Here is a 23541-nt window from a genome sequence, read left to right on the forward strand (position 1 = left end):
CCCCGAGCCTGCTTTAGAGAAGCGAGGGGAGCATGTTTGTAGCAACGCCTGGGTTTCGCAATAAAGGAGCCGGCAGCCCGAGTGGAGAAATCTCAGACTTTCTCAACACTTCCTCTGCTCCCGCCCCACCGCGGACCACAGCGCTTCTGGCCCTCCAGCTGTGCCCACGCAACTGCTTTTGGGTCAGCAGATCACAGCACAATCTACACAGACCTCTAGGTATTGCTGTTTCGTTCAAACACAAGGGTTATCTTGGTGATGGGGCTGACAGCACACCAGAGTAAAGGGTGCTACTGGCACATGTGATGGGGACAAGCCACCTCCCAGGGACCCAAACGCTCTGCATCAGGATGCCCTCCGAGACCCTTCCCGTCACTGAAGCTTTATTTTCATTAGCAAAGCTATAAATTGTGGAATGGCATCATCAGAATACAGCAAATGCTGCAGGATCTTAGTACAAAGGCAAGCCTGGTCCTGAAGATGAGGCTACTCAGCCTCTTCCCGTGGGGAAATCCAGACAAGTGTCCCCTACCGCACGGTACACACATCCAATATGCACAAGTTGCTTGTACAGAAGAGAAAAAGGCCAAAACACTCAAGTTTTGTGTCTCAGTGCATTGTCACCCATAGGTTTACAGCAGAACAGCCCCCATATTCATGGCCATGAACGGATGGGTGACAAAAGCTGCACACTTCCACAATACACCTCAGACAAGACAGAAGGCTGGACATCAGCACTTTGCCATTTTGGCACACAAGCACCAGGGTCCTACCCCTCCACGGTGTAAGTTAACAAAACCAAGTACCCCCTTTTAGACTGCCTGCCTTTCAGGATGAGAGTTTTACTCGAGCTTGGGCCAGACATCAATTCTGTTCAGTCCCTAGGCTCCTTGGAGGATGCCATCAACTGCACATCAGCACCAGCTGGTACCTGCGTGATAAACGGCAGTGACGCTGTACATCATAGCCTCCCAACCAGCACTGAGCCCAGGAATTCACCTCAGTTTTGGAACATGTGAGACTTGGGTAATTTTTTCAGCTAATTCTGGAGAACTCTGAGTTTCTCCCCTTGTTATCTTCTCCCCAACATCCCCATAACACAGTGGTGCAGGAATGGAGCTACTGGACCCCAGAGCGGCAACACAATCGTCTTGTCTTTGCAGAGCGGTGGATGAAAACTCATTTCACCGGGAAAGGTCACTTAACTATCACCTCCCCGGGCTCAAAACACCCACAAAGTGAAATCACTCTTTTGTTTGTCTCAGAAGTCAGAGAGCCATCTGACTTTTAGTAATTCATTCTTTCTATCCAGTGCAAATGCTTTGTCACCTCATACAGCCTCAAACCCTTCATCTGGCAAGTTTTTCCAGCCACAGTTTCAGCTAGACCCACAACCATCACAGCGTGGCTTCAGGCAAGCAAAGCACAAAACACCCAAAGAGAAAAGGGCTGAAGATGTGGCAAACCTTCCTCAAATGCAGCTGCCATAGTGATGCCAGGCATCAGTTAAGCTCTCAGCAACAATCCTAGAAGATTATTAGTGGCCAAAAGGCAGGTGATACGGACAGGAGGCCCTGGAGAGATGCAGACTGCCATAATGCTCTGTAATCTGTCAGGGAGGAAGTTGTTTTGCCCAGTGGGCAAGTATAGAATGCAAATGAAGGGTTAGCTTTCATTTCAGTGAGGTACTGCAATTAATGCAAGCCTGGTTTCAAAAGTACAGTTTGCATTGAAAAAAAACACCCCAAAAAACCCGCCCCAAACCCAGGCAAACCAGCATTTACTCCAAAAGGCAGAATGAAACATCTTGCTGCCCAGCTAGGAAATGTAATAGGTAGTGAACAGCCTGGTTTATAATTGATGGGAGGACTCAGCTCGGTTTTTCAGGGGACTGCAGAGCACCCATTAAGGAGAGAGTTACTGCACACCACAGCTAAAGGTCTCACACTCGATACACTTTAATTACTCGGCTGCAGCAGGGGAGAGTCACTGATGCCTGGACTGTCTCGTTTCACTGTGAAAGGCTTCTGCTGCTATTAATATTCACCAAGGGAAACTGAAACAACGTCTTGTCTCCCTCTGAATCCCTGGAATCATTACAGGCAAACTAAACACGGAGATATTTATTTTTTTCTTCAAAATCCAAGACAAAAGAAACCCACCAGCCTGCAAAGCCACCTGATAAAGCAGACCTGTACTTCTACAGAGTAACTCTCCTGCAATAATGGCTTTATCATAACAAACACTTCAACACAAACAATCCCACCGCAGCACAAACCAAGAGGTCAGCCAAGCACCCGAGGCCCCACGGCAGAAGCAACACGCTGTGGGTTATCCGTTGAGAGCCTTCTCCGCGGAGAAGGATGAGGATGACCTTGAACTCTGCACTGCTGAGCTTCCCCCTCCATAATGCTGCAAAGCTGAGCTCAGACAACAGCTTTTATTCAGCCAGACACACACCAAACTGCCAGTGCTGCAGAAAAACCAGCACGAACAAACCCCCTCAGCCAGCAACATCATTTTGCTTTCCAGAGGACAGCACCGACCTCCCTCATCTCCTCTCAAAGCACCAAGGCTACAAACCTCTTTTCTCCCTCCCTAAACTCCACTCTGAGACAGCCTATTATTTCTACATCTGCTAATGCCACCAAAAAAGTTGAATCCTAATACTGAATCAAACTGTAGTCTCAGCATATTGGGAGGTTTCTCTGCCCAAAATGAAGCATAGGTGCCATCTGTTTCAATTATACTAATCAGAAGGAGACATAACATACTGAAACTGGCACTTCTTAATAGACTAGGGTTTTTTTAAAAAGCCATTTTGAAAGCAAAGAGGAAGAAAGGACTGTGATATACTAGAGGCAGGAGAATATTTAATACTCAACAGCACCAACAAGCTACACAGTCTGCTGGGCTGAACTTTCCTGCAGGGGCAGTTCCAGCACTGCTAACTTCTGCTTTCACCAAGTTAGGGGGAAAACTTGCTGCTCTTGAAGTGCTGGGAGTGAAAAGGCATCTCAGAGCTGAAGACATGTCCCAGGCATTCCTGGTTAGTACCCATCAGTCATTCCAAGGAAATCTGAAATTTTCACCTTCATGTGTTTCAGAAAACAAAGACCAATTGGTAACACCACACACACACACACAAAAGCAAACCCAAAGGTGGACACAAGCACTTGTCAGGAAATAAACCAGAGAGTTTGGACAGAAGCAAGGTCAATATTTACCGATTCCATAGTTGAAAGCTGTTGTTAGCAGGACATAGATTAAAATCCAACAGAGGTGTGTCCCAAAAACGCTGTGCAATCTGAAAGACACAGGAATGGGCTGGTTAGAAAGTTAAAGCACACAACTTCATTTCCTTCACAAGCAGCACGCTGTTATTGGAGTGATCTCCAGAGGTCCCTTCCAACCCTGAGATTCCACTGAGAGGGGTTCTGAACTGTTGTGAAAAAAAGGGGACCTACTCTCTGTGAGTGCATGGAGGTTACCAAACACAAATCCTTGCCTAAGCCAGAAATAAACTTCCTGATAAGGAGTCTGCACAAACAGAAGGAAAGAGGCTGGGGAAAGCTGAGCAGAGTGTCAACCATGTTCCAAACATTTCTGATAACAGATTTTTAAAAAGCAAGAAAAAAGAACCAAACCCAACAAGATACTTGCCTCAAGGTTTCTGGTCTTCAAGACATTTTATTGATGAATAAAGGCTGGTCACCCCTCCCCCTTCCCCCAGCTGTGAGCAACTGATGAAAGGACAGACCATGCAGAGGAGGAGTGACCTGCCCTTGGTGTGCTACCAGGTGACACGTGCCTGTAATTCACTTTCTTGACCAACTTGTGCTTGCTTTTTAAGCATACCTTTGGATCTGCAGAGAAATTCATCTATTCTAAACCCCTCACTTTTTCTTTATTTGTTGAACAGCTTCTGTTGCACCTTTCAAGAATATTTTTCCAGCTACGAACTCCCAAAGCGAAGCTTCCAGCGCCGGGCAGGACCCAGCAGGAGCTCTCAGCACCCAAGGCGAAGGGGAATTACATTCATTAACCAGGCAACTGAACTGGTACATGAAAGGCTTGGCAGATGATTCTGAGCTCAAAACCCAGCACCTGAGCTTTTCAGCACCACTTCTCAGGCCGGAGGAAGGCTGGGCTGCACAATGCTGAGCAGCGCTGAGCGCTCTGGGGTGACTGTCACGTCACCACAGGCAGGATCTCGACTTGGCTGCGAAGCCGCAGGGCTGCAGCTAAGCCCAGCCTATCTCATGACTCACCCAGCTCTGCCTGCATGCCTGGCGAGCACGTTTGCTCAGGAAGAAATCTCTCTGCCAGCCAGAGCAAACTAGTCTGTTCCAGATGAGAGCTCTGCAGAAGTCACTGGGGTTTTTCAGGCGAGCTGGCCTGCTCCCCAGCTGCAGAGGGGACAGCTTTTGGACAGCACAGCTTAGAAGGAGCCTGCACAAGCTTTAGGAGCAAAGGCAAGTCTGAACTACAAAATGCTTGTTTAAGGGTTTGCAGTGGGGAAGAGCAGAGAGCTTGGGCAGAGCCACATCCAAATCACCCTTTTATCCCAGATTTTTTATGTCCATACTGAACTCAACCACCCTGAGGTATCTGCTCAGCATTAGCAGGTCCTTACTTCTAGCTGTAAAGGACCTGGAAAGAGTCAAGGTGTGCTCTAAGCAAAAACTAAGAAGGCTACAGAAATCCTCTCCCATGACAATTCTGAAGATCTATTTACATCTGCTTCCTGGCCTACATAAAGCAATTTTGTTCATTACTTAGCTCACACATAAAATATACATTAATCTTCATGCTGGAGAAGAACAAACTGAGAGGGGAATCTTCTTAATGCTCAGAAGGAACTCAAAGGAGGGAGGCAAAAGCATGGGGCCAGACTCTTTTCAGTGGTGTCCAGCAACAGGACAAGGGGCAATGGGCACAAACTGGAACTCAGGAGGTTCCACTTGAGCAGGAGAAACCTCTTTGCTGTGAGAGTGCTGGAGCCCTGGCACAGGCTGTCCAGAGAGGCTGTGGAGTCTCCTTCTCTGGAAAGACTCCAAACCCACCTGAACACTGAGATTCTGAGCAACCTGCTGTGGGTGACCCTGCTTTAGCAGAGGGGTTGGGCTAGATGATCTCCAGAGGTCCCATCCAACCCTCACCACTCTGGTATTACTGTAACATTGGAAGTGACCACATACAAGCCTGGTAATGTTCACAGCAACCATTGTACCATTTTTATGACATGGTTATCAAATTACTTATGAAGTACAGCAAATAGTTCAGCAGAAGATACCCAACACACAAACCATGGACATAACTTGACTGGAAAGAGTCATCAGGGCCACCTGCACAATGTTGCTGTTGGGCAGAGTCCAACACTACAATTTAACACTAGCTTCACTTCCAAAGGCTTAACTTACAATGTTAGACACATTCATCCCTCCAATTTTCTTAGCTTTAGCCTGATGGAATTGTTCCCTCCACAAACTTACTCTCCTTGTTTTTCCCCTTCTATGAGCTCCCAACCTGACCATGGGACAAGGCTCTGGCACATTCCACACTAGCTACAGCTACCCAGAAACCAGTCTGCAATGAAAACAGCAGAGATTCAGCCTTCCCATGTGCTGAAATGGTAGCATAAATACCAAATAACTACATGTTCACTCTGATCTAAAACAGGCTCATGCTTTCAAGACTTGGGATGCTTTATTTTACATTAACGTGATGCCTTTTGGAAACTTCATGTAAGCAGACAGGTCCATTAAAAGAAAGGTTTCAACCTCTAAGTTGCCCCATCAACCTCTGTTCTTCAACACTGACTGCATAGTCCTCAGCAGTTCCTCACTGATTAGTTCCCAATTCCTCTTGCTGCACTCCCACTCAGATCAGTAACCTTGAGATTTAGAGCACACAGCGCTAGGATTCACTGAAAAAAACCCAGGGAATTAATTCAAGCTGCTTCAATAGAAGAGTATCTTGCAACTTTGCAGCAATCAGGATTTGAAGATGGAAAAATGCATCAAAATCACAAGATGTGGCCTGAAAAACTAGTGAACTGACATTAACTACAGGACTATATGCATCAAAGCAGCTAGGGCAGGCAGCTCACATCCGGCCGGGGAACACCAACCGGTTCCAGGGGCAATGCAGGATGTGGCTTCAGAGGCTGATGTCAGCCATCAAAGAATAAAGCCAGACCAGTTCTGTACAGATGCAGAGCCACTTTATGTCCAAGATTCCATTATTTTACACATTTAGATACTTCTAAATTTGATCAGCTGAAGGCAGAAAGGGTTCTACTTAAATCTCCATGTCACGGGAAGCAGGAGAGAAGCTATTGCTGAAGCCTCATTCCAAGCAATCAAGAGGCCGACCTCCCCACCAGCAAGTACATTTCTTCTTATTAGTGCTTCTTTGAAGCAAAAAGTTGCATTTTGATTTAAAGACACTTGCATCAATTCAGATTTTTATGGTAATCCTGGACTAAGAAGCATAACAGAATACAAGGGTGAGATTTAAGTTCTGGTTTAGCCCAAGTCTGAATGCAAAAGACCTCTAGTGAGCAAGAGAGCCTTTTTCCACTGCACTCATCTGCTGCTCTCTACATAATTTCAGGAAGAGACAGAATTTCAATGAGGCATCTCTCAGAGGGTTTCAGTGAAAACATACACTGGGGAATACACAAGACACTGATGGGCTTATGCTTTCAGATAAGCTCCACCGCCTCAGACAGGACTCAAGGAGGTAGGAAAACAAAGTTGGAGGGAGAGGAAACCCAGAAATGTTTTCAAGAGCAGCCCAGCTTCACACAGCACCCTGCAAACACACACTGATCTTTCACTGATCTTTTTATTTACAGAAATGCTAAACTCACACTACAATTCCAGAATCTAGAGATAATGGAGGTGGAGAGGAAGAGCTCATAAATAGGCAGCACAACAAAGCACACAGAATTACTATGACCCACATGTCTTCCAGGAATATCTGTAAGTACCGTCTGCAGACAACAGTGATTCCATCCCTGCCTCATCACAGCACCCAGCTTGGGGAAGAATCTAAATGACAAGCTCTGGATTTGGGAGAAGAGGTCCAAGAAAGAATGCAGAAACTCCTGCCTCAGCTCCCTTCTGTAGGTTTTGCCCTTTGAGAGCTGAGAACAGTCCTGCCCTCACAGCCCTCTGGCCCCTCAAGGGGACACATGGCCACTAACGACCGTCAGATTTGTGGCCATTTCACTCAGGCGCCTGGCAGAGCACATCCAGACTCTATGTAGCTCGGGACTGTTTAGAAAGGGAAGGAAAAAGGTGAGGTGTTGCACCAGAGAATGGGAGGAGGAAGAGTTGTTGCCAAGAAATACGGCAGAAATTGACGATAAATAACACGCCTGCAACTGAAATGCCTTGCATCCTATCAGCAGCTCACAGCCCAACCACCTCCAAACACACACATGCTGAGCAAACCCTGGTGTTCAGCAGGACCAGTCACAAGTGCTCACATGTGCAGCTGCTCCTACACTTCAGGAAGAAATTTCCAGTAGTGGTGTGAGCTGCAGAAAGTGCCTTTCACCAGGATTCACAAAGCAGCAAATCTCGCTGCAGCATCGCTATAGCCAACTGGGCAACCCAAGAGATAAACCAGCGTGCAGAGAATTCCACTTACCAAATTAGTGCTTACCAAAGGGGAAAAAAAGGAGGAAAAAAGGGGAAGTAAAAAAAGAGAGGAGAAAAAAAAAAAAAAGAAGAGGAAGGGGTAAAAGGGGAGGAAAAAAAGGAGGGTGGAAAGAAGAAAAACAAAAGGGGGGGAAGGAGAAAAAAGATTGGGGGTGAAAAGGAGTAAAAAAAATAGGGAAAAAAGAAAAATAAAGGGGGTGGGTGGGAACCAACAACCCACCTTTCAGTATGTTTGATAGCAACCAAGTTGTAGCATCAGGTAAAATTTAATTGTATAGCTTTCAGAAACTAAGGAGCTAATATATTCCTGGTCTCAAAGTTCCTCTATTCTGCCCTGCAGATAATACATCTGCTGAGTTCTACATTTTTGAAAGCTCCTGTCATCTTTGCTACTTGATAAAAATACAAAACTAACTTGATACTGTCCTGAAAAACACAGCCCAAGATACCTCGGTGGGGGCTGCAGAGCCTAAGCTTCAATTTATCCCACCAAAGCAAGCATGAAGGAAGAGAATGATGCGATTCCTCTGCAACCAAATTGTCCTTTAAGTGTTTCAATTCAAAGTCTGACATAGACAACACAGTCCACAAGAAACTGGAGTCTGACTAGTGCAAACCAGGAATGACTAAGCTGCTTAGAAAGCTCCACTGAATGAGAAGAACACAGGCTCTGTGATGCCAGGTGACTGAGTTTTGATGCATTTCAGGCACTCCCCAAGATCTGTGTTCTTCTCAACTCATTACACAATACTAGTTCCAGTATTCCCACACTGATCAAACAATCAGACCCAGCTTCCACCAGCAGTACTCCTGCCTGCCCCCAAGGAGCTACTTACTGCACACCACTGCTGTCTACTTCACAAATACCCCAAACCACGAGTGCAAGGAGAATGGGAATGCTGGTTGTGTACAGGACATTCATGTCTCCTTTTATAGGTATGAGACTGGAGAAGTTCAAACAAAATCCCTGTACCTCATTTCAGGAGCTCCAAAGATAGTATAAAAGCCTTTAACTACTTTTATTTTAAACTGCATTAAACTAAGGAACTAATTCCCAGCAGAAGCCTCCTGTTTCACTGAGCTTAACCCTAATGCAGGCAGCTGAGCAATAAACTGAAGTAACCAAGCATTCTAAATTTAGTACTGGTTATCTGGCTTCTTCATGCCAAGAGTGCCCTCAAGAACAGCTCAAAATTACTAACCTCTACAAGTACACATCATTTCTCCTGCAAAGATGTGTGAAAGCGGCCTAAAAGGTATTTGGCCTGATAAAAAACTGGGGCTGTCAGCAGAGTCCCTGCTCCCAGCACAACCTGAAAGCTGAAATCACTCAAGCAGCTCTTTTTTCCTTGGCGTGATGTGGCAGAAGAGCAAAGCAAGCCCAAACAGTTTCCACTGAAGCAGAGTGTTCACTTCTGTGCGCACGACTAAGAGCCCTGGAAACACAGAAGCATGTTCCCTCATCTCCCCTTCACCCTTACCACCCTTCTGTGGCTTCGCTGATGAGTGGAAAGTATTAAATCAAAACACAGCTCCTGCAATTTCCTTACCCAACCTTGGGCTGCAGCTCAAGGCTGCAGCTTGCCCTTCTGTAGCAGCAAGCTGAGACAAGCCTGGGGTTGCCAGGCGAGAGGACACGGTGTTTTCCAGGCTATGGTTTAGTCTGCAGATGTTAAAACACAAAACCTCCCTAGGTTCAAAAATCAGTGTTAAATGTCTTAAAGATTATGGATCAGCATCCACATTGTCAGCAAGTGGATAAAAAAAAGTCTGAGCTACACAAGCAACATTTGCCTTAGGTTAACAGTTGGACTTGATGTTAAAGGTCTTTTATTGTACTGGGTCTAGTTCAAGAGAGACAAGGAACAGCTGGAGAAAGTCCAAGAGAGACTATGAAGATGCTGAGGGGCCTGGAACATCTCTGGGAGGAGGAAAGGCTGAGAGACCTGGGGCTGTTCACCCTGGAGAAGAGCAGCCTGGATCTTCTCAGTGCTCAGCAAGACCTAATGGGTGGGGGGCATGAGACTCTTTCTCGTGGTGCCCAGTGATAGGACAAGGGGCAGCAGGCACAAACCAGAACTCAGGACCTCCCATCTAAACTGGCAGGGTTCTGGAGACCTGGAGCAGGCTGCTCAGAGAGATTGTGGAGTCTCCTCTGGAGACATTCCAAACCTATGTGGACATTGTGATCCTGGGCAACCTGCTGTGGGTGACCCCACTTCAGTAGGGTGGTTGGACTGAATGATCTCCAGAGGTGACTTCCAACCCCCATCATGCTGAGATTCTGGGATTCTGTGTGATTCCAACCTAAACGACTCTGTGATTACATCAAGCAGCCTTCTCTGTCACGGATGAGGAAGAAAATGGTTGGGCACCTAAACCCAGTTTTCTGCTGTCCCTCCAGCAGCCCACAGAGCTACAGGCATCCCTGTTTGTTAGCCTCAGTGTTTCTAAATGATCTTCCAGACCCTTTCAACTTCTCTTTTTTAGAGCTCCAATACAAAATGTCATTACCCAAGACTGCTGGGTCCTTCCAGCCCAGCTGAATCTCTTCCAAAAAGATGCATTAATTAGTCTCACTTCTTTGTTAATGATCTGCACATGCAGAGCAAAGAGCCACTGTCTTGCTTTGGAAAAAAAAACCCAACATGTTGTTATTACAGCAAAAGCACATCAAAAGTGAACACACATACACACACACACACGTCAAGCACGTGAGGATGTGCTTCCGAGAAAACCATCAGCACAGAACAAGAGTCCTCTCTGCTTTCACATAACCTGAGCTGCTTAGCTATCGAGCCATAAAACTCAACAACAAAATGTACAGAACCCTCAAGCTGTTTATTTTAGTGCACAGAAAGCTGTTAATTCTGAAGCCATTTGGAAGAGACACAGGATGCACAATGGTGTGGATTTTCAAAGCAGAGCTGTTCCGTGAGTATTTTTAGTTCGGATGAAAACGAGAAGAAATTGGAGCCTCCATATCCTAAACATTTGCTGAGCCTCATTGGAAAAGTAGTAAATTTCCAGTCCAATTAGTCAGATAATGCAGAGGGAGGAAAGATGGCACTTTTTAAAGCTTAAGCACAGCAGCATGCTTGTAGAAGGCCATCATTTCGATGGAAACCAAACATATTACAAAGCATTACCCCGGAAAAGACTTCCAGGTCAGCACAGAAACCACCACCCAGTAAATCCAAGTCAGAGGTAGGAGGCAAGACAAGAGACACTCTTCTGTCACACCAGCCAGAAGTAATAAAGTGAGCACCACTGGAGTCATCAGCACCAGCAGGAATATTCACGGATGTTGACAAGGAGAAAGGTTTATGGCAAAACCAAACTAAATTCATCGAGCACCAGAACACTTAGTTCTAGGCTACAGAATTGAAGGTTAACAAAAACCAGCCAGAATTGCCACAGCTGGCCAACAAACTGAGCTGACAGTTGGCCAGCTTACGTTTGTCAAAGCCATCCTGGAAATTTACCACCTGCACTGAAAAACCAAACTAACCCCTGCCCCATGGCCATAGGGAGCTTCTGCCACTTGAGATCTAAAGGCTGCACGTAAAGAATCATAGAATTGTTAGGGTTGGAAAGGACCTCAAGGATCAGGCAGTTCCAGCCCCCTGCCATGGGCAGGGACACCTCACTCTAGAGCAGGTTGCTTGCAGCCACATCCAGCTTGGCCTTAAAAACCTCCAAGGATGAAGCTTCCACCACCTCCCTGGGCAACCTGTTCCAGCGTCTCACCACCCTCCTGGTGATGAATTTCTTCCCAGCAACCAATCTGAATCTACTAATTTCTACTTCTGCTCCATTCCCCCCACTACCTGACACCCTAAAAAGTCCCTCACCAGCTTTCTTGTAGGCCCCCTTAAGATACTGGAAGGCCACAATAAGGTCTCTTCAGAGCCTTCTTTTCTCCAGACTGAACAGCCCCCAACTCTCTCAATCTGTCTTCACAGGAGATAGGAATATGCTGCTATGCCATCAAAAGGGACCCTCAATGGTGAATTTTAAGATAGATAAAATTACTGCCCATCCTTGAGAGCTGAAAACCCCCACCCTGCTGAACAGAAGCCAAGCTAAAAAGTCTTGAAGCTTTAACTTGTCCTAATTAAGCTCCAAGTGAAGCTTAAGCCCAGTGAAGACAAGTAGTATGTTCTCTGAGAACCACTAATTCAAAGTTAGATCACAGCTGCTGACATATTTCAGGTACCTTCTCCCTTGCATTCCTCCTAACCACAAATCTGAGGTGGGACAAAGACACACTTCCCATCATCAGCCTGAACATCATCTGGGTAACTTTACTAAGAGCCCTTTACTCACCCATTCCATTCAAATTTCCTTTGTAGGTTCTTTTTCTGGAGGAAGGAAGGAAGGAAGGAAGGAGGGATAACAATGCTGCTAGGCCAGGGGGAGCACCACTGGTTTAAAATCTGAGTCTGAAATTCCTTACTCAGTGCTCAATTTTACCACAGTGAGAAAACACAGACCATTCCTGGGAAGGAGAAAAGAGTGAGAGCCAGACATTTGTCACCTTTACACCTCCGATATTTGCTGCCCTGCGACTCAGTGGCAAATTGGATAGCGGGTGCTATTAATAACCAATCTCTTTCCTTTTTGAAAGCTGATTTGTGAAAAGGATGCGAGCATCCCATTTTAAAACACTAATTAGCCAAGGAGGAGTCAAGGAAGTCACTGTGCAGCCTTCAAGAACATACAGAGTCTCTCTCAAAGAGTGGGGGAAAAATAACCCCAGAGCAAGCTTATCCAAGATCCACGATCACCCGAACACAACCTGCTCGGCCAAGACAATTCCACGCAGTCACACAAGCACCACAACCAGGCACTTCAGCAACTCAGACACTGGTTTCTCAAGAACATGCAGGTCTCACTCAAAGGCTCACACCCACATCCACACAGCCACTGCAAGGATGAGATGACCCTGTCACCTACCAGAGCAGCAGACCTGTCTGGATGACCCAGGAGGTCCCCAGAAAGTGATGTGAAAAATGCAACTGTTAAGATGTGCTCAAATGTTCAGCTCCCAGAGGTATGATAAGTGACTTACAATCACCTCAAATTACACAGCAAGGAGAAGCTGTGAAGGCAGCACCTCCCTGATTTACAGACAGCAGCATCTCTCCCTATTGTCTAGGGCCTGGCAAGTTAAGGTCAGAATAAAAAGATTCTTTTAAAACACCACCTAAATTGAAAGCACCTACAGCTTCCACTGATTATTTTTCTCTCTATTCTAAGCCCTGAACAGGTTTAAGTAGCAGTTGCCAGCATTAAAGAAGCTGCTGCCCTCCCATTTTCCATTCACCTGAAGAAGGAAGAGCCCAGCAGCTCCAGGTAATGGTGAGGAAGCAGCTGGCTCCCACAGCCTCACCTTGCTATGACAGCAGGAGGCAGCCACGGCAGCCACAGAGACACTCCAGAGAGCACTACTAAGTGGCAGAATATGGATGTCCAGTGTTTCCCTGTGTCTGTTTGTGCTACCCCAGACCCTCAAGAGGGACTTGAGGTCTGTGGGTGAAGTTCTCAGTGACAGCTGAGCTGGGAGATACGCTCCTGCTCAGCTGCTAGATCCCCTGCTCTTCCCTCAGGCCCCTTCTGGAGCTTGTCCCTAAAGTAACTAATGCTGCCAGCTCTGCAGAAAACCCACTCACTTTCCTCTGCCTGCTGGTCTCCATCTTAGGATGGGCAGCACTGGCTCGTGTGCCCTGGGAAGGGGCAGTGCTGGGCAGGGAGCCTCACCCCCCAGCAGCAGTGACCCCACTCCAGCCCTGCCACGACACCACACCCCGAGAAAATCCACAAACACCTTGCAGAAGGGCAGATCCTTTCCTTCACACATCCCCCCCCTCCAAACAAACAGCACAAAGGACAAAAGGACAGGGTTAGGATTAAACCCAGTCCCTTGATCCCTGGCCAAATGTCCTACCCATAAGCCCACGCAACTTCCAGAGCCCATTTAAAACCCTGAGTGTGCTATACTTTGGGTTATAAAATCATATTTAGACACATACTTGAAGTGTTCTTTGCTCTGCTGGTGGCTAAAAACAATTCCTTTGTCATCAAATCTTGCTTCAGCAAGCTGACGGGACGTTTTTAGCTCAGGAAATAAGATAATTATGGTTCAAGGTAAACAACTACAACTGTGCATCACAAACAGTTTCTAATTTTAAGCCTGAGGCCCTCTAATGCCATCTATATTTTAAAGAGTTTCCTTACAAATGGTTTAGGTTGTCTGAGTAGCTTGTGACGGAGCCCTACGGCTGAGCCACAGCAGCGGCAGGTCTTGGGAACACACAGGCAGAGGTAGGAGATAAAAGTCCAGCAGATGCAGCAGGTGAGCTTTGGCATCAAGCAAGTCAAGGTAAGGCCAACATGAAAGGAGGAAAATGTACTCTGAATCTTAAAGAAGTCAAGAGAGAAAAACCTGTGTCCGTCTCAGGAGCACACAGAGAACGCTCAGCACCGAGAGCAGAGCTCCACACACTTGCGCAATGTTTGCTGAGAGTCATTTTACATCCCAGACCTCAACCACCCCCCTGCAGCTTCCCCCACTGGCACAACAGCAAGAATTCAAGTTTCAACTCGCTGCAAGAGCATCAGCTACTGAGCTGCTCAACACCAGGCAGTAAACTCACCTACAGCCATCCGTGCCGTGTCTAAACTAGCCCTGGTGCTACTGCTACCGTGAAACATCTCCAGGGTTACTAAGAAACAAAGCCTCCCAGTAAACAGAAGCATCGGGGCCGAGATTCCGCAAGCCAGGAAGGCTGAAGCACCACATCTGAATGTGTCTGGAACTACAGGGAGGTATTGAGGGCAGTGAGCTGTCTGCCTCCAGGATGAATCATTACATGCAGAGGTAGCAATAACTCCAAGTACTGCTCCTAGGTGTTAGCCAGGGAGGCTTTCATTCTGCCTCATCGGATAAGAGGGAAGTGCTAAATTACAACCAAATGAAGGCAGCTGAATGAGGGAATGCAGCAGAGCAAGTGAGACCCAACACAGACAAAGCATTCTTCAACAGTTGTGCTCAGAAGAGGCAGAAGTGGTCAGAACTATTCAAAGAGCTGGTTGGGAGAACGCCACCACTTCTGCAGAAGACTAAACAGTGAAGAGGAATCACGTGGCGAAGCCTGGGCAGCTTGGGCGAGCTCCTTCCTCCAAAACTTTTCATCATTAAACATTTTCAAACCACCCCACCCCGTTTTCTGCTATTGTTGTCAAAGAGGGAATTCCAACCAGAACAATTATTTGCACCACATCATTTTTTTTCCCCTGTTGGAAGGAGAAAAAGCAGTCACACTGCAGAGCAAGAGAAAAAAAAAACACACCACGATTCAGGCGGTAGTTCAGGCAGCAACACAAAGTCTCCTTCTTGAAGACAAAAAGATCACCGAGCCTCCAGTCCGCCCAGCAGCAGCACAAACGTATTTTTAGCCACAAACATGTGAAGGCAGCAGTATGGTGGAAGTCTCCCAGGTTGCAGAGAGCCGTGGGAGGTTAATCTCTCTACACCCTGGAGAGGGCAGTTCATTAAGAGGCTGTTCCGAGCAGAAGGAAACAATTCACCCACTCCCTGAAGACATTCCTCTTCCCACGACTGCACACAAGGCAGCTCCTCTGAGCTCTCCACCACCCCATATCTCAGCCCAGTTTGCAACATTTTCTTCCTAGTAGCACCATGTCCAGGCTGTGGTAGAAGGAGCTTAGCTTTGAGGGTGTTGGGGGCCTGGAGCAGGCTGCCCAGAGAGTTTGTGGAGTCTCCTCCTCTGGAGACATTCCAGCCTGCCTGGACATTGTGATTCTGGGCACCCTGCTGTGGGAGACGCTGCTTGAGCAAGGGGGGGTTGGACCATAAGCTCTCCAGAAGCTCATTCCGACCCCCACTGTGCTGGGATCCTGAGATCCACATCTCCCACATAATTAATGGAGCTAAATCAAACACAGTCTTCACAGCCTGACACAGGGTGAAAAGTGCCTCAGAGTCAACCCAAACATCCAAGAAGGGAAGAAGCCGAAAGACAATTTGGGTTTATAATGTTTTATCTCCCAATTAACACTTTCTCATGACTTCTGATAAGGTAACTGTTAGCTGTCAGACCAAACCCAAGTGCAAATAAATACCTTGAAGTACTCTCAAATACTCTCCCTGCCACCAAAGCCACTCTGCTCTCCTGCTACCGAACAAATGTTTAACCCAGTTATCAGGTAAAGGAGTCTATTCAATGAGTCCACAAAGGTAACTTAGTCACCACGTGTTAGTTTATACCTACAAGGTGCTCACATTGCAATTCATCAAGCAGCCCTTCAGAACCACACCCCTGGAAGAAAACACCTCAAAGGTGTGCTGAGAGAGCTGAGAAGAAGTCAGAAAATGTAAGTTACTCACCATACCCAGACTCACACACAGGCTAGAGGGTAAGGTGGGTTTGGGCCTGGTTGGTTGTTTAAAATGAGTTAAGCACTGCCCAGCTCTGCTCTGTCAATACAATGACACCCCTTTGTCTTGAATCACAGGCTAACCAACAGACCTCTAGCCTCACTTCCACAGCAGGCTGCTCCTGTGATGCTGGAAATATCAACTCTCAACACAGTCAACTCAACACAGTCTCAAGCTGCGCCAGGGGAAGTTTAGGCTCGAGGTGAGGAGAAAGTTCTTCACGGAGAGAGTCATTGGTCATTGGAATGTGCTGCCCAGGGAGGTGGTGGAGTCACCATCCCTGGAGGTGTTCAAGAGGGGACTGGACGTGGCACTTGGTGGACATGGCGACAGGTTGGACTCTATGATCTTTGAGGTCTCTTCCAGCCTTAGTGATACTGTGATACTGTAACTCAGCACTAGCTCCAAAACCTGCTTTTTATTTCCTTGCACTATTATAGATTTTAATACTTAACTCTCAAATAAAATACTTCCAATTCTAAACCTTTTGGGGTGGAACACCTGCTTTTTCAGGTATATGAAGTTGAGCAAAACTGGAATAAAATTCAGATAAACTAATGAATTAGAGAGAAATGGGTTCATCACTTCAGGAAGTGCCAGCAAGTCTGACTGTCCCATCTGATAGCTTAGATTGTCAGAGCACATTACCTATGCCCTTTGAAGAGAGACATTGGAGTATCCCACAGGTCAGTCATTGAAGAATATCACACAGTATCACACAGTATCACAGTAACTAAGGTTGGAAGAGACCCCAAGGATCATCAAGTCCAACCTGTTCCAACAGACCTCACAACTAGATCATAACACCAAGCGCCACGTCCAATCTCCCCTTGAACACCTCCAGGGACGGCGACTCCACCACCTCCCTGGGCAGCCCATTCCAACTAACATATAACAACTAATAATAACAACTAATAATAATAATAATATAATATAAACTAATAATATAATATAAACTAATAATAATAACAACTAATGGTCAATTCTCAGCATTTGTGTGACAACAAGTAGGGAAAAGAGGAAAAATGCAACAAGTCTTCATAAGAGCTGAAAGTCCAGACTATGACCAAGCCATTTTTTAGCCTTCTATTAAAATTCTATTGGCCTTTGATTCAAACACATCTGCCTCTGTCAACAGGAAAAGAGCATTAACGTCACACAGGGAAATTTGCAGAAATCACAGAACGGTAGGGGTTGGAAGGGACCTCTGAAGATCCAGTCCAGCCCCTCTGCCAAAGCAGGATCACCTGGAGCAGGTCACACAGGAACAGATCCAGGCAGGTTTTGAAAGTCTCTAGGGAAGGAGACTCCACAACCTCTCTGGGCAGCCTGTTTCCAGTGCTCCAGCATCCTTAACAATAAAGTTTTTCCTCATGTTGAGGTGGAACTGTGTTCTAGTTTGTATTCACTGTCCCTTGCCACATCCAATCCCTTTTTGAACAACTCCAGGGACAGTGACTCCACCACCTCCCTGGGCAGCACATTCCAATGGCAAATAGTTTTTCCCAGAAAGAGTTTTCTCCTCACCTCGAGCCTAAACCTCTCCTGGCACAGCTTGAGGCTGTGTACTCTTGTTCTGTTGCTGGTTGGCTGGGAGAAGAGACCAACCCCCACCTGGCTACAACCATGGTTTAGTTAGTCATGAGGTGTTGGGCGATAGGTTGGACTTGATAATCTCTGAGGTCTTTTCCAACCTTATTGATTCTATGATTGTCCCATCACAGGGCACCACTAAAAAGGGACAAGTACCTTCTGAACACCCACCTTTCATATATATATATATATATATATGTGTGTGTGTGTATATGTATAAACATTAGTAAGATCCACTCTCCATCTTCTCTTTTCCAGGCTAAACAGCCCCAGGTCTCTCAGCCTTTCCTCATCAGACAAATGTTCCAGTCACTTCATCATCCTCATAGCCTCCATTGGACACTCTCTAGCATATCCCTGTTCCTCTTGAACTGGGGAGCCCAGAACTGGACACTCCAGATGTGGTCTCATGAGGGCAGAGGGGGAGCAGAAGCGGGTAACATCTGTGAACGAAGCTACTCCATACCCACGCCACACACTGCACTTCAGAAACTGGTTCACTTAGAATAGCTAACAGCTTTCATGGCAGGCAAGCAAAACTGCTCTGAAATGTGGTGTGTAGGTACAGTTGGGAGAAAAAAAAAAAGAAAGAGAAAAAAAAAAAATGAAGCTTGATTCAGCCCTTCCTCCTCCAAAGGCTTTAAATAGGGTGTTATCACTACTTGTTTATATGCCATCACAGGAAAAAAACCACGCTGGGTTTCTTAATACTGCATTACAGAACAAAATGTTACTCAATTCTTTCTGCAGAGCCCCAAGAAATAACTGTGAGACCATATGCATCTGAAAGCATCCACGTGCTGGAGTAATCTGGACTTACGTAAGCCACAATTGGCCTCCAACCACGGAGAGCAGGGGAACCAAAGGGCCAACACACACATTTTCTGAGAGAGCTCAAACTGAACTCAAAATTCATTTGGAGGAGGCTGATTTGGGAGGGAGGTGAAATTCACGTCCCTGGGGCACAATTTAAGGTTTCTGTCAGGGAAGTAGACAGATCAGAGAATCCCAAGTGGTTCATTTTCTCTCCTTCAGCTCACCCTGTTGAGCAAAAATGCATAATTTGCTCACTGACAAGGTCAGTTTGAACTGATGCCACCATGATTCCTATCTCAGTGGCCAGAAGTCAAGCTCTCCCAAGGTGTCACCAAGACATGGACAACAGCAGAGGACTGCATCCTTCTGTTTTGTCACTGCCTCCAAGCCGAGATACTCCTGGGGATCATGCTGTACTTCATCTTTGAAGACATGAAGCACATGTCATTAGTGACATTAGTAATGTCATTAGACATTAGTGGGATCCACCACAGGCCCTTCAGAGAAGGGCAAAGCTCACCACCACACTATGGGGTAGTATCTAAAGCCCTAAATCCCCCTGCCTTGGGATGGCCCACTGCCTTTAGCTCTAAAATCAGCTTCCCACCACCAGGTGCAGTGGACACACACAACACTCACATCTGCATTTTCTGAGCCTGGGGGTTCCCAAGTGAAGTAAATCAAAGAGAAACCGGGCACAGTTCAGAGGAACAGCAGCCACGGCGTGAGGCTGACAGGGACACAGCGGCCAAAAACAAGAGGTGCAAAACAGACCCAAAATCCACAGACAGGCAAGAAATGGGATTCAGATCCACCTTCATTTCTACCTGCTCTTAGCCAAAAGGAAATAATTTTTCCTTAGAAGCATGATGAATGCTTTGGTATCACTGTTGGACAAAGTTCAGTGCTGTTAGATGCCAGGCTTGGGCATCCCAACATAGTGAGGGTTGGAAAAGACCTCTGTGGATCATCCAGTCCAAACCCCTCACTAAAGTAGGGTCTCAATGTCCAGGTAGATATGGAATCTCTCCAGAGTGGGAGACTCCACTGGGCAGCCTGCTCCAAGGTTCCAGCACCCTCACAGCAAAGAAGTTTCTCCTTCTGTTCAGACAGAACCTTCCGGGTTCCAGTTTGTGCCCGTTGACCCTAGCCCTATCACCAGACACCACTGAAGGTGGTTTGCCCAGCTTCCACCACCACCATAAAGCCACAAATACACCATCATGAGAAGAAAGCCAACTTTCAATGCACAGATAAGGACAACAAATATTTCATTGCTGTGTTTCAAACGTCAAAGGCCTGAAACTGAACCACAGGAAGGAGTGTTACTAGTTAGGCTGTTACAGCAAATTAAGTGAAAACAGAAAATGAAGTCTAACTGACATTAAACCCAAGTAAATACACATCAGCACCACAACCCTAATGCACAGTTCTAATGACAAAACTTCTGCAGAACGGAAAAGCACGCCCAGTAACTCCAAACATTAAGCTGAGGTGCTGCAGGCATCTGAGTTTATCCACAGAAGGTGCCTCCTACAAATGATGCCGGTTCCTTCAGCGAGAGCTGCAGCCTGATTAACAGAGGTCCATTATAAAGGCAATGCATAACCCAGCTCCTGGAGCAGGCACAGCCACATCGGACTGTGTTACTATGGCAACCAGGCAGGAAAATATAAAGCAAATTACAGTTAAATGAAAATTATTCTCCATGACAATGTATGTTAATGCAGGAACATTTGCAAGGCCATTCTGGATAAGATGTTTACATTCACACATGTGTTTACCAAAATAAATAAAGGCAGGCTGAAGCAGCTAATGGATCATCCACAGATAAGAATCACAGCCCTTTTTTTTTTTCCCCCTTTAAGTTTGAACGCCTTCAGAGTAAAATTCGAGCTAACAAGGACAGAAAACAAACCACCTTAACGAAGGTGTCTGCCCCTTTAGGTACAGTACACACATTCCTGAAGAAACAGCTTTCCAGAAGATCTAAAGTGTAGGTTTCTGAATGTTGTGATCCTTTAATTTCCCTGGCTGCAAACAAAGAGCACATTTATACCTCCTCGTCCCAGGAGAGAAGGTTTTAAACCAGAGGCGAAGTCACTGGGAATATTTATAGAGATCTGAGTGAAGCTGGAATAGTGACTTATTTTCATCAGCTCTAACTCACTTCTTGAAAACCAAAAACTTCTTGAAAACTGTTCCATGCCTCGGTCTGCAGCGCCGAGGCTGCAGCTGCCTTACACGTCACCAGGGTTTAGAAGCAGCCCAGGTCAACAAGAACTGGCTATCAGATGCACTTAGGAAAGCCCACAATTAAGGCTCTAAAAGGTTATCCCACTCTCCCACCGAGATCATTTTGCTTAAACAGTCTTTTTTAGGGAATATTTCTCAGTTTCTAAATATCTTCTGCAGCATGAGTGAAGCTAATTGGAACAAGGCTCCTTCAAGAGGCAGCCACTTATTTATTTTAACTCAGTTGGCTGCAACCCCAAAGAAAAGCCCAAAGAAAGAAAGTAGGTTATAAAGTGACTTACAGTCTCTCTTCCCCTCTGAAGTGCCACGTTTTAAGAAGGGTTGAAAATACTGCATTGGAAAACAGCCCCCCTCTCAGCCGCGTTCCGCAGCTCCCCTGCCAAGTTCCTTTCCCATGGAAATGGTCTCCCTGTTCCGTGAGTACCACAGGTGCAGGTTTCTTAGGAAGACCCAGAAAGAGCACAAGGCACTTTTTGAACCCGTTTCAGCGAGCTGGGAGCACAGAGGACGGCATTCACTCCGCTGGCACATCTGAACTCGCTCCGTACACGCTCCCACTGACCCCTGCATCTGTCTCCTGCCTCCACCTACAGAACAATACTTGAATGATGAGGATCATAACTTTTTATGACAGTGGGAAAACTGCAATATTCTCCACAAGTTCAACTCCACCCTACACATAAAACTCCTCAGAGGTCCAACCATAAAGCAAACTACCTGCTTTGAAGTTCGACTTCGGGCCCCGCATACGTTATAAAGCTGATCCAAAAGGAGGCAGGGCATTAATGTTTTACATAACCACACTCGTGGAGAGCATCATCTGTTAATCATCACTGACAACAGCAAGTTAGGTCAAAAAGTATCTGGGTAACAAAACTCCTTACAGGTGAGCTCAGGTTACCCACAAACACCCAGTTCACATACCACCACACAGATGCTCCACTTTCCCTGAGGCTCGCTTGCTGCGAAGCCCACTGTAGCACCACCATTAGGACTTCAACTCATTTAGTCACTCATCCACAGCTCCCTCACAGAATCCCAGTATGGTGGAGGTTGGAAAAGACCTGTGCAGATCACCTAGTCCAACCTCCCTGCTAAAGCAGGAGCACCCACAGCAGGTTGCACAGGATCACAACGTCCAGGTGGGTTTGGAATCTCTCCAGAGGGGAGACTCTACAACCTCTCCGGGCAACCTGCTCCAGGGCTTCAACACCCTCACAGCAAAGAAGTTTCTCATCTTGTTCAGACAAAACCTTCTGGGTTTCTGTTTGTACCCAATACCCCTTGCCCTGTCACTTGCCAGCACTGGAAAGAGTCTGGCCCCATCCCTTCACCCCCCACCCTTTAGCTCCTGCTAAGCATTGAGCAGGCTGCTCTTCTCCAGGCTAAACAGCCTCAGGTCTCTCAGCCTTTCCTCCTCACAGAGATGCTCCAGTCCCCTCCCCTCAACATCTTCGTAGCCCTCTATCCCTCTGCCTTCCCCAATACCCAGAGTATTTTCACACAACACAAACTGCTACAAACCTCAGACTCAAAAAAAGAATAAAAACCACCCAACCCTCTGTGACTCAAACTACAGCAGCAGTTGCTAGGTTCCCTTTAAAGCCTTCAACTAATTGCTAGGGTTGGGTTTCTGCTGAAGCTCCTTGCTGCAGTGGTGGAAGGGTTGAACATTGTTTGCACAAAAGAACTTCTAAAAGCACAGGCTGCATGCCTGCAACAGCCAGTATTTATATTCTGTGCACAAATGGGATTCTGTGCACACACACACAGTCCTCACTGGTCTTCAGGCAGATGAACCCCACCAGGACAAGCCACCTCCAAGCCTCCGGTACCCTGCTCACTGCTGGCATGCACCGCAGCCTGCTGCAGAGCACTGTCTTACTCTGTCAGAATGCATCCACACCAGAAGTCATTTTCTCTGCACATAAGCAAATTCATGCTAGCACGAAGTAAAACTCCCGAGAAAACCACACAGCTTGCAGCTCTCATGGCCTGGCAAACGGGTCAGGGGAAGGCCAGGCTGCCAGGCAATACTCAGTGAGCAGAGCAGCCAGCACCCTCCCTGCACCCTTCTCTACTGTGAGCTGCAGCAGTGAATTAGCACCAGATGGAGCAGAGAACAGCTCTGAGGAGGCCGTCAGGAGGATTCTGCAGATTTCCATTACCTGCACTGCTCAACGAGAGTAAATTCTGCCTACAAGTATTGCTGGTGACAGCACAGAAAAGAGCTCATGGCTCAAACACAGAAGGCATCCTCAAGAGAAAGAGCCAAAGAGCTGATCTAAGCAGGGACAATAGACGTTCCCAGTGATGCTAAAGAGGTAACAGCCACAAAACAAGCAGACCCAGGCTACCAGCACTCCAAACTCTCATCCCTGGCAGAAGTCTCCACACCCTCAGATCCTTCACCTCACCATGCTTCCCTCTGGTTTCAAGCCCTTTCCTCCCACCATGCAAAACCAAGGCCCAGATCTCAGAGGGAAATGGAGATGCAGGATGATCACGGAGAAAAGGAGAAAGGCAGGAACAGACGGGACAGAACATCAAAAGGCAGACAGGCTAAAATTAGAGACAAGAATCCTGGATGAGGAGGACCAAGGAGAAAGCAGAGAGCTGAGCAGAACCTCCATCAGATGAGGCTCCAGGGAAGGGGGAGGGACAGACAGAAGGGAGAAGAAATGTTATGGTGGGTGAAGCAGGCGAAGCCAGCAGACAGAACAGACTGCAGAAGTGAAT

The 23541-nt window shown here is 46.7% G+C and overlaps 1 protein-coding gene across 3 annotated transcripts in view; it reads right to left on the reverse strand.

Annotated features, from left to right (window-relative positions):
• Nucleotides 1–23541, reverse strand: part of ANKRD11 (ankyrin repeat domain containing 11) — a 170621-nt gene that overhangs the window by 137703 nt on the left and 9377 nt on the right. For 2 of the 3 annotated variants that reach the window (XM_054170024.1, XM_054170025.1), the window contains exon 2: nucleotides 3228–3307. The exons of the other annotated variant lie outside the window; for it this stretch is intronic. The gene's annotated coding sequence lies outside the window, so the exon portion shown is untranslated. The remainder of the gene's footprint in view (nucleotides 1–3227; nucleotides 3308–23541) is intronic. 3 annotated transcript variants of the gene reach the window in all.

This window comes from Dryobates pubescens, chromosome 19, assembly GCF_014839835.1.
Source record: "Dryobates pubescens isolate bDryPub1 chromosome 19, bDryPub1.pri, whole genome shotgun sequence".
Taxonomy (NCBI): domain Eukaryota; kingdom Metazoa; phylum Chordata; class Aves; order Piciformes; family Picidae; genus Dryobates; species Dryobates pubescens.